The sequence below is a fragment of the Vicia villosa genome, linkage group LG6 (genome assembly GCF_029867415.1).
Source record: "Vicia villosa cultivar HV-30 ecotype Madison, WI linkage group LG6, Vvil1.0, whole genome shotgun sequence".
NCBI classification, from domain to species: Eukaryota; Viridiplantae; Streptophyta; class Magnoliopsida; order Fabales; family Fabaceae; genus Vicia; species Vicia villosa.
In genome coordinates, this window is record NC_081185.1 from 88,640,455 (window position 1) to 88,651,865 (window position 11,411).

Here is an 11,411-nt window from a genome sequence, read left to right on the forward strand (position 1 = left end):
TTCGAATATTGGTGCTATCCAAGCCTGTGTACCACTTCAGTGCGGCACCAGTCAAACTGTCTTGAAAGTAATGGATAAGCAACTGATGATTATCTGCATAAGTAGACATCTTTCTGGCATACATCACAAGATGGCTTTGTGGACAAGAACTTCCTTTGTACTTTTCAAAGTCAGGGACCTTGAATTTAGCTGGTATTTGTACACTGGGAACCAAACATAGCTCCTGGGCATTCTTTCCAAACAAATCTTTTCCACGGATAGCTTTAACTTCCAACTGCATCTTGTTAAACTGCTCTTGGAGATCTCCCACAAGTTTACGCTGATTTGTGCTATCACCTTGATCATGATAAATCTCATTGCCATCATAAGGAACAGTGTGAACCGTAGGGGTCGGAACTGTCATAGTGGGTTGAGAAAGTGCCATAGTGATTTGGGAAAAAGTTACCCCTGAATGTGGAATAAATGCTGAACCTTGCGCAGTAGGCGCTTCAGTTGTAGCTGTTTGAACCCCAGAGAAATTATGGCGGAAACCTGTACCAAAGCTGAAAGGCGGGCCCCAACCTTCTGGCATGGAGAAAGGCGGAATACCGAATGCAACTGTAGAAACTGGAGTAGTGACTTCAGATGTTACTGTTGCTTGACTGTTGGGTGGCGGCGGCTGATTCTGTGCGGCCATTAAAGAGTCAACCAGAGTAGTGAGCCTTTCCAACTTTTCCTGAAGGGTGGTCACTGTACCACGAAGCTCAATATTCTCTTGTTCAGAGTGTTCCATTACTCTTCTTCTGCTTGAACGAGTATTGTATCTGTGATCTGATTGCGAGCGCGGTCGAGAAACTTTGAGACGCGACAGCTTGACGATCTATTGGAGAAAGATCCAAAAGATAAGACTCTATACAACAGACTCGATTTGCAGAATGATGTATGCCAAAAAGAAATTTATGATTTTTCCAAACATTTTAAAGATTATTTCCTTGCAAACATTTGAACATAAACAAATCTTTTATTCATTCATTTTTTTTTATTGCAATAATGGGAAATGTTACAACATTGGAGCGTAGCTCCTTACAGAAGCAAATTATAAAATAAAAAGCTAAACAATCCTAAGCATCTTCATCAGACGAAGAACCAAATGCATTGTGCAGCTTGAGCTTCATGATTTCTTTCCCATAGTAAGCTTTCAACTCGGCCTTTTCGGTCCTCAGTTTGTCAACAACATTCTTCCAATTGTCAGGTATCAGAGCGTTGCTTGTTGAGCCTTCAAGCTTTTTCTTGCTTTCTTTGATGTATCTTCTGATTGCGGCATCTTTCCGACGGATCTTCTCATCTTTGTTCATGAGCCATCCATCCTGATAATAGAGAGTTTCTTCATGTTCTTTCACTCTTTTCTTCAACTTTCTATTTTCCACATCAGTTCTTCGAAACTTTTCTTCCCAAGCGTCTTTTTCTATCCTCATCTTGGTCAAAGTGTCTTGGTATTCCTCCATAGCGGGAATGTCGGGTCGTTGAGGTACCACAGGGAACATGGGTTTTTCATAATCATAAGGCATTTGAAACTCCTTTGCTCTTTTCTTTACCCAGCAGGTGTAGGCGTTCGTAGCGATACAGTTCCTTATCTCACCTTTTTCTTTCCATCGGATGTCGTACCAGGCTTTCACCATTTTTGTTTTCAACCCTTGAGGATCATTTCCTTCCTGATAGAAGTAGTTTTCCACTGTAGGGCCAATGGGTTTAGTTGAATTTGCATACCCGAATTGTCGTCGGGCTAGGACCGGATTGTAGTTAATTCCTCCTTGTGTACCAATGAGGGGTACATTGGCGAATTCTCCACAACTTTCAATGGTTTCTGTACCGCAGCGAGCCAAGGTATACCACTGAATATCATTATTAGTAAGAGACATAAGTCTTTGAGACCAACGTAAACCTTCTCAGTTTTCCGTGAAAATGGGAGACTTAGGTAAGTGTGAAACAATCCATTTAAACAACAGAGGTGCACAACATACAATAATTCCACCACCTTGGTGATTCCTATGATGGACAGAGAAATACATGTCACCAAGCAGAGTCGGAACGGGATTTCCATTCAAAAAGACCTTTATGGCATTGATATCAACAAAGTCGTCGATATTGGGAAACAGAACCAACCCATAGATGAGCAAGGCTAGTACAGCTTCAAAAGCTATCATGCTACCAGTCTCGATGAAATCAAAGGCTCTCTTTATTAGAAACTGTGAAGGCAAACCTGGAAGGTTTCCTTTGGTAGTCCAATTACTCTCTATTTCAGATTTCTTCAAGTGGGTACCTGTTGCAATGACCGGTGACTTAGGAATGGCTTCCAAACCATTGAAAGGTATTTTGTCAGACACAGGAATACCCAAAAGATTGGCATATTCTTCCAAGGTTGGTACCAACTGATAGTCTGGAAAGGTAAAACACCGGTAGACGGGATCATAAAACTGAACCAGAGTTTTGAGAAGTCCTTCATCAACATGAGTGTTCAAGATAGGCAAAAGCTTTCCATGGCTTTTCCTAAAATCAGAAGGATCTTGTACAAAGGATGCTAACTCTTTCAGTCTTTCCACATTAGGCTCTTTGAAACCGTACCTCTTGGTATGCCTTTTTACCCACTCCATATCCTAATCCTATAATGTTTGCAAAGAAAATTCTCTAATTGTTTGGAAAAAAGTCATGTTTTTATGGAAAAATATTTTTTTTATTTTTTATGGATGTATGAATGCATGGATGCATGGATGCCACATATTCAAACATGGTAAAGCGAACATGGTAACGCAAACATGGTACTGTAAACATGGCAACACAAACATGGTACACACAGGTTCAAAGGTCCAGCGTCACGAGCATGAGGTCAGAGAACCAAACATGGGATAGTTCTAGTTAATCACCTGCAAAACATGTTCTACTGATACGTCAGAGTCTACATCTTTCTTTCGGATATTACCGGCTTTCCACAATTAAACTCATGAGCCAGCAATATTCTCAAGAAAAACTCGTCTGAGTGTGGTTCTCCGCATGACAACTAATCCAAGTCTTCACCTGAATAGTTTCTGCACCAAAACCTAATAAGGCCAGGATGGGTTGGGGTTCTACAGCCAACTCAGCTTCTACAGTTCAATGAAAGCAATAATGTCTTCGCAATTAACTCGCTAAACATATATTACAAACAAGGAACCTCCACTGAGCGGAAGGATTCTCACGTGCGCCTGCACATGACTATACCCTCCACCTAATTTCTTATGTGTACTTAATCCGGGTTAGGATTTGTCCATAATGTATCACTTGTAACAGAACCACACAAGTAACAGAACCAAAGAACCAAACAAGAACAAAATAAGAACAAAACAAATAGAAATAACCCTTTCTTTGGAAACAATAAAAAGATGGTCCCCAGTGAAGTCGCCATTTTTCTGTCGCGGGCGAAAAATCGTATGTCCTTTTTCGGGATGAGACACCTGATGCCTTCTTTGGGCTCGAGTGCTCAAAAAATGATTTTTCTTTTGTACCGACCAAACTTTTTATTGTTTCCAAAAGAGTAAAAGGAAAAAAGCTGCAATAACCTAAAAGTGGGGGGAGAGATCTTGGGTAAGAGGGTTGGTTATACGAAGGGAAGGTATTAGCACCCAACGTATCTATAGTACTCTATAGGTTTCTTTGCTTTGTTTTTCATTCCATGTTATTGAGAGGTTCTTGTGAAATAGGTGGGACCTAAGGTGTTTGTTTGATTATGCTCGCAAAGATCATCGCGATCCTCTGCATACATATCCCTTAGAGGGAATCAGAGCATCTGTAGCTCGGGGTCTACGGGTGCTAAGGTTTGAATGGTTTGAGGGAGAAGTTTTGCTCGCCAAGGATACGACCTTGTGCCTACGTATTCTCAAAGGGATGTTGAGAAAGTCAGAGCAATCGTAGTTCCCACTTATGCTAGTGGAAGCAAAGGAAAAGAGACAAATGTCATCTAAATGTTCGATGTATCTAATCTATATCATCACATACATCTGTTTGTTTTTGTTTGAAAATCTTTTCATTATAAGCCCGGGGCCATGCCACTTAGGGTGCTTAGAATGATAAAGATGTTTTTGTTGTTTAACCAGCCTTGTGGCAAAAGTTTCAATGAAGCCAGCCTTGTGACAAAAACTTTGATTAATCAGCCAGCCTTGTGGCAAAAGTTTCAATGAAGTCAGCCTTGTGACAAAAACTTTGATTAATCATCCAGTACGGTGGTAAAACGGTTTGATTGATTAGCCAGACTTGTGGCAAAAAAGTTTGATTGATTGATTGTTTGTGATGATATAGAAGAGATACTCCTATCATAGAGATGAAAAATGTCTAATCTCCTAGGGTTTTTGATTTGGATATTTGGGATGCTTATAAGAAGCCCGTGGGTCCTTGTACGAAGCCCAAAAGGAGGCTATCCGAGGGTCCTTGCATTGTAAGCCCAAGAGGAGGCTATGGGAGGGACAATCCAGAGTCCTTGCATTGTAAGCCCAAGAGGAGGCTATGGGAGGGTCACTCGTTTGTACAAAGCCCAAGGGGAGGCATGGTATAGTTGGTTTGAGCTCTTAGAGCGATTTCACCGGGAAACCATACTCTATGTCCTAACCTAAACTAGGGAGATTCTTTGCACGAAGCCCAATAGGAGGCTATGGGGAACCTAGTGTTGTACTAAGTTGAACAAGTATATAACACAATCACAAACATGAACAAGTATGAACAAGTACGAACAAGTACATGGACAATTATGAACAGTTATATGAACAGATATGAACAAGTATGAACAAGCACATATATATATGACAAAGTGTGTGTATATAATGGAGTTTATGAAGGAAATATACCTGTAAGCATGCTCCATTTGTATACACAGGGGCTCGGGACTCATACTCGGGGAGAGGCCCATTTGAGTTTATTCAAAGCTAAGTAAACAGGTATTTACAAAGGGGCTTGGGACTTATACCTACATGGAGGCCCATGGTATTTTTGGGAAGATTTAAAGAAAACCTTCAGTTTTTTTTATTTGTTATTAAAAGTTAAATCAAACGGATCGAGGTATGTACAAAAAGGGTGTACAATGAAATACCTAATTTCATGTACGGGAATGGGTATGTACAAAAGGGGCTTGGGACTTATACCTACATGGAGGCCCATGTTTTATTTTATAAAACATGGTTGATTGTTTTGAAAAAAGATGCGAGGTTTGAAAAACTGTTTGAAAGTTTTTTGTTTTGAAAGAAGTTTATTGTTTAAAGAAAAAAAAACTGTATAAAAGGAAAAAGGAGTGGGTCTTATACTCTCTAATATTCGAGAGGCCCCACATCGTTTTGAAAATCAATTGATCAATTAAAAAGATTTAATCAATAGTTTCAAAAAGAAATGGTTTATTGTTTTGAAAAGAATGATCGTTTGTTTTAAAACAATTTGAATTTGACAAAAGTCAACTTAATTAAGTTAAAATCAAATTTTAATGCTTAATTAAGACCTAAGTGATTAGGGTTTGATCACAAAAATATTTACAAGTGATTAGGTTTGAAAATTAAATGAAAAAAACAATATTTAAAGTATTTAAAAACACTTAAAAATGTATCATTTTAAACCTAATTAAAAGCATATTAAATAAATCTTTTTTTGTGATTTTTTTTGATATTGTCAAAATATGTATATTAAATAAGAGGTGTGTAAAAAATGAAGAGAAAATGAATTAATTTGATTGGTTAATTAATGGGTTAAAGTTGTAAAGAAAATAGAGAAAAATAGTGATAAAAAATTGGGTTTTGTCTACACAAGGGCTTGAACCCACGCCCTCTCTCTCACCGGCCAAAACACTTACCAACTGGGCTGCACGCGCAGCTTGTAAGACACACGCGTTCAATTGATTATATTTTAAACTTGATATTTGAAATTTCTGAAACAAAAATGGCGCCAAGAACACACCTTCAACTGATTTTCAAAATTCTTTAAAACTGTGTTGTTTTGATCAATCAAAGGGTCTATCTCACTCGGTTTTTCACGAGGAACATGATGGTGCCCTCATAATTCATTTATTTTCACTCTAAGGGGGTCAATTTTCGCATGAACATGAAGAACCCTAAAACTGAAATTCAATGTGAAATCGTGTATGTGCAAGTTATGATGCAATTGATTGAGGGTTAATGATCCTCATAGGTGCAGAAACAAGATGGTATGCTCACATTTCATTTATGATGCGTGCAAATATGAGTTTGAAGTTCAAGTGACTTACCTTCAAAAACGGCCAAACTGGAAATCGAAATCTGCAAATGAGGGCTCCCAAATGTTGTTTCTTGATCTGAACACCTTCAATGAACCTTATGAAACATGTTTGAATGCTTGGAACTGTTTGGATTCATCTGTGTAAAGCTATGGAACCCGATCTGCAGTATGGCTCAAGTGAGAATCATGCTATGTGATTTTGGAGTTACAGGTCATGGATGATGGTTGGAACAGCTCATATATGGTATATAGGATGTGTTTGGATGATTAGCTTAGACAGAAATGAGCTTGGGTGAGATTTGGCATGATAAGGCTCAATATGTGTTCATATGGAAGTGAGGTAGTGATTTTGAGTTCTTGGTGTTTTTGGGGTGTATGGATGGATCAAACAACTTCCAAATGATGTTTATGAGTTGTGGGAAGCATCATTTTGCTCAGAACTTCAAAGGTTTAGAGGTTGAGCATTTTACCTCTTTGAAACTTAAGAAACTTGCAATTCAAGAAAGAAGAGAGAAAACCTATAATTGTGAGGTTTTGGTGTGAATTGAAGAGTGATTTGCACCTCTATTTATAGGCCAAGAGTTCTGAACTCAGACCTTTGCAAGTTGATCAAGAATTGGTGATTTGGCTTAAGAGATAAAAAGGAATCTTTTACATTTAATGCAAAATGGTTAAAGTGACCAAACCATGGTTAAAACTCAAGCTTCTTATCCTCTTCCATTATGATCTCAAATCAGAAAAATATCTCCAATTATTGCCTCTATGCATCATTATTTGGATCATTTGGCAAATTGGCTCATAACTTAGTGAAAATGGCATGAAATTTCAAGTGAAAAGTTCACTAATGTCAAAATTCAAAACCATAGCTACACTTCAAATTTTTTCATGCTCTTGGACATTTTGGAAAGCTCATATTACACACTTCAAAACCCTAGTTGAAAGTTTCTTCAAGATCTTTAAGGAAGTGGGTGAAAAAGATCCATGAACTTTGAAGAAAATGAGGTTTTAAGTGAAATTTTCAAAAGATACTAACTTTGAAGCTCCATATCTCTTAAATAGTTGATCTTTTGGAAAAAAATTATATGTGACAAAGTTGTTCATTGGATCAAAATCTACAACTTTCATGTTGGAAGTTTTTTTCAGTTTGTAGGTGAAATTTTGAGAAATTCCCTTCCAAAGTTTGGAAAAAACCATGAAAAACACTTAGAAATTTTTCTAAGTATGAAAAGTCAAACTTTTGACTTTTTGATTCTTGATTGATTTTCTTGATTTTTCTTGATCAAATGACTTCTCATATCATATATTGATGATTTAAAACTTCAAAAGTCATGGTTGACCAAAATTCCCCAAAAGTCAATGGTGATCTTGTACAGTTGACTTTTTCAGACGAATCGCGTTTTTGGAGATTTCAAATGAAACAGGCTATCCTCATCAAATGAATGGTATGAATGGATCATATTGAGGTATTGGAGGATATTGAATCATAGTTTGAGTTGTGACACCATGTCCTGATTAAAAAGTCAATTGTTTAGTGAATTAGGTCAAAAACCCTAATTGTCGATCTGATGAAATTGATGACTGTGGATCTTGAATTGAGATGCAATTTCCATTGGATATGATCATAGGGATTATTTGAGGATGATTGAAACCTTTGATTTACTTCCTGGGGATTTTTAGGGTTTCCCAAATGTGATCCCTGATTTCAGTCCCTGATAGTTCAAAACCCTGATCTGAGGATTTGTTTGATCAATCTTTGTATAGGAGATGTTCTGAGCCAATGGATTAGGTCAAAATGATGCATTTGGGGTCTTGAGGTCATGTCCCAAGTCTTTAAGTCAAATCCTGAGCAAAAGTCAGGAGTATGCTATCTTCAGTCAAAACCCTAATCTGGTTGGTTCAGAGCCTTTGAGCTTGTTGAAATGAATCTCTGAGGACCAAATGTTGATTGTTGATGAAGATAATTCTTTTAAGATGAAGGGAGAACAAAACCCTAATTGATTGTTACTTGTACTGATGAGTGATTTCCTGATTAAATCCCTGCTGAGTCACAAGTAGCAAACACAAACTATGCAATTTGTTAGAGATGCAAATGATGCCTATGCAATGATATGAGGTGGTATCTTAGGTCAAAAATTGGGGTATGACAGTAGCTTATCGTCAAGTTGGTAGTCCACCTTCAGTAAAAGTTGGTGTTTTCTCTTATCCCCAGCAAAAGTTGATGCTTTAACCTCTCTGGTGCGAAATATTTTCCCCGGTGAAGTTTCTTTTCCCAGCAAAGTATCATTTCTCCAATGAAGTCTTGTTTTCCCAGTGGAGTTCTTCCCGTAAGACATTTGTTTTCCCCAGTGGAGTTACTTCTGCTCTCCTCAGTGGTGTCTTGTTTCATCATCATCATCATATACATTCATTAACATTGCATTGCATCTTAGGATCAAAAATTGTGTTTTATATATTTAAGTCTCTTCGATCTTGTCAAAACGAAGATTTCCAATCATCGTATCTCCAAATCGAAGAAACTTAAATAGGGGCATCTGTCATACCCCAATTTTTGACCCTAAGATCCTATATCATTCATATCCCAATCACTAATCAAGAGCTTCACTTGGAAGTTTTGTTTATGGTGTTGCACTCACCTCATCAATAAGAGGGACCATCAAGCACCAATGATTGTTTATCTTGTATGCATACTATACTAACCCAAATACCAAAAACATTGCTTTGTTTCTTTGTAGGCTTTTGTTTTGTAGGTACCAAGCCAAGACATGCAATAAACAAGGCATTTTTCACATTTTTGACTGATGAAATTGATTTCCCTACTGGGTAAATCGATTTCCCTGCAGCAATCTTCAACAAAACCACATTCTGGACAGCATGAAATCGATTTCCCTCTTGGGTAAATCGATTTCCCTAGTGTATTTTGCGCCAAAATTCTCTTCTGGAACAGAGTGAAATCGATTTCACTTCTGGGGAAATCGATTTCCTTAAGGCGAAATTAAAAAAATACAAGGAGGGAAGCTTGACATCATTTTGGCACCTTTTTATTTGATCATTTTACCAATTTTCCACCTCATCAAAATAATTCCCTTCATTAATTCCATTTTAACCTCATTTTACCATTTTTACCATTTAAATGCCACTTTAATCACCAATCAAACATAAGCTAATTACCAAATGCAAAAAGACCAAACTACCACTACTCTTGCTCCAATTCTATAAAAAGAGACCTCTACTCTCTCATTTCACAAGCTTTGAGAGCCAAAAAATCCCTTGCAATTTCTCTCCTCATCCCTACTAAATTCACCAAAGCTCTTTTTCTTTCATAAAGTTTGTGAGTCACATCTTGAACCTCACAAAACTTTGAGCTAAACCACCATCCATTTCACTCTTTTTTCTTCAATTGTTGAGAGATCAAGATTTGTGTTGGTGATTCTTGAAGTAGATCTAAGTTTTGTTCAAGATTTGGTAATTTTCTTCATCTTTATTCATCCATCATAATGTGATTCTTTTGTGCTTGTGTGTGATGCATCTTTGATGCTATATTGGTCCTATTTGATGGTGATTTGATGGAAAATTCGTGCTCCAATTGATATGTTATCATAAGGTGTTTGTATGTTTGCTTAAGTCAAGTTTTATGCCTCATAATGCTGATTTTTTGAATGCTGCGTGCAGGAAATCGATTTCCCTCTGTAGGAAATCGATTTCCACCTTACTTTTTTTCAAAATTTGAACTCTGCACTCAGGAAATCGATTTCCTACAGAGGTAAATCGATTTCCTGCTGGCAGAATGTGGTTTTTTTGCCTTTTTTATGCTTGTTTTGGCTTCCTACTTCCTCCACTTCATTAATATCATTGGATCTAGGATGTTGATAGGTTTGAAAGAACCAAATCCATAATATTAGATGAATGATATTAATGATAGTGTGAGTTGATTTTACTTTATGCATTTTATCTTCTTCTCCTTCTTTTTTTTTCTTTTGATCGATGAAAGTCTTAACACTTTGAGAATTCTATGGATTCTTGGTAAAGACTAGATCGTTACCTATTTTCTTTTCGTGCGGTATTGCTTTCGGAAGGCGATCTACATATCGTTCTTCTCGCATACATTAGCACATAAAGTTTTGACCGGCCTCGTTGTAGGGTGATTTCTACATAAATCACTTGGCGATCTGCTTAACATAGCGCAATATTTCGTGTCCCGAATAAAAAGATCAAATATGGAAGAGAATTGTATGCGGTTGATTTATGACTTATGGAAATTTATCGTGTAGTCGCTATGATTTTATCAAGTTTCTGATAAGTTTCCATTGAATTTAAATCCGAGTACATCCTTCACTCACCATCGATCTTCATTACTAACTTTGATAACATACTTGACAAGTTTCAAGATGGTTATCTTTAACATCTAACAATTGACTTTAATTTCTGCACTTTATTATACTGCTCTTTATATTTCTCGCTTTATTGCTTTATTTTATCATTTCATCATATTTACATTCCGCTATTTTTTCCTTTGTCCATTTGGACGTTTATATTCCGCTATTTTCCCTTTGTCCATTTGGACACTATGTTTATGTTTCCACTATTTTCTTTTGTCCACTTGGACCATACTTTAATTTTATGCTAAAACACTAATAAATAACAAAAATCTAAAAAACACATAAGGCTCTCTTTGGACTATTGGTTACTATCCCTAGCATTTTGGAGATTCGGACTTATGGACTTAGTGCCTCTGGACCCTTATTATGATATTACTCTGTGGTTGTTCTGTCTGTCTGGCATTGGATTGTTGTCTGTTTGTGTATGCAGGTATTTCCTTGAAAGTCCTTGATGGTTAATTCCAAGGCATTGAGATAAGGATTTTACCCGAAAACAGCCGTTACTCTGCCCGATTTTCGTCAGAATTTTAATGTGCTTAATGCAAAGTGGTGCTAAAGATAATAAGTTCATCTGGATCCCCAAGTGATAATGTGTTGGTTTAGTGTCGATATTCCAAAGGATGGGAAATCTACCTTGACTCTTAATGTCAAGTGTTGGCTTCTTATTTGGTTAGATGGTTTCTTTCCTTAGCTTTTATTTTACGCAATATGATATCCTCTTCATCTCCTCCCACTTCTTAGATTTTCAAAATCTTCTCCCTTTTTCAAAAACCTTCTTATCTTTGCAATCTTTTC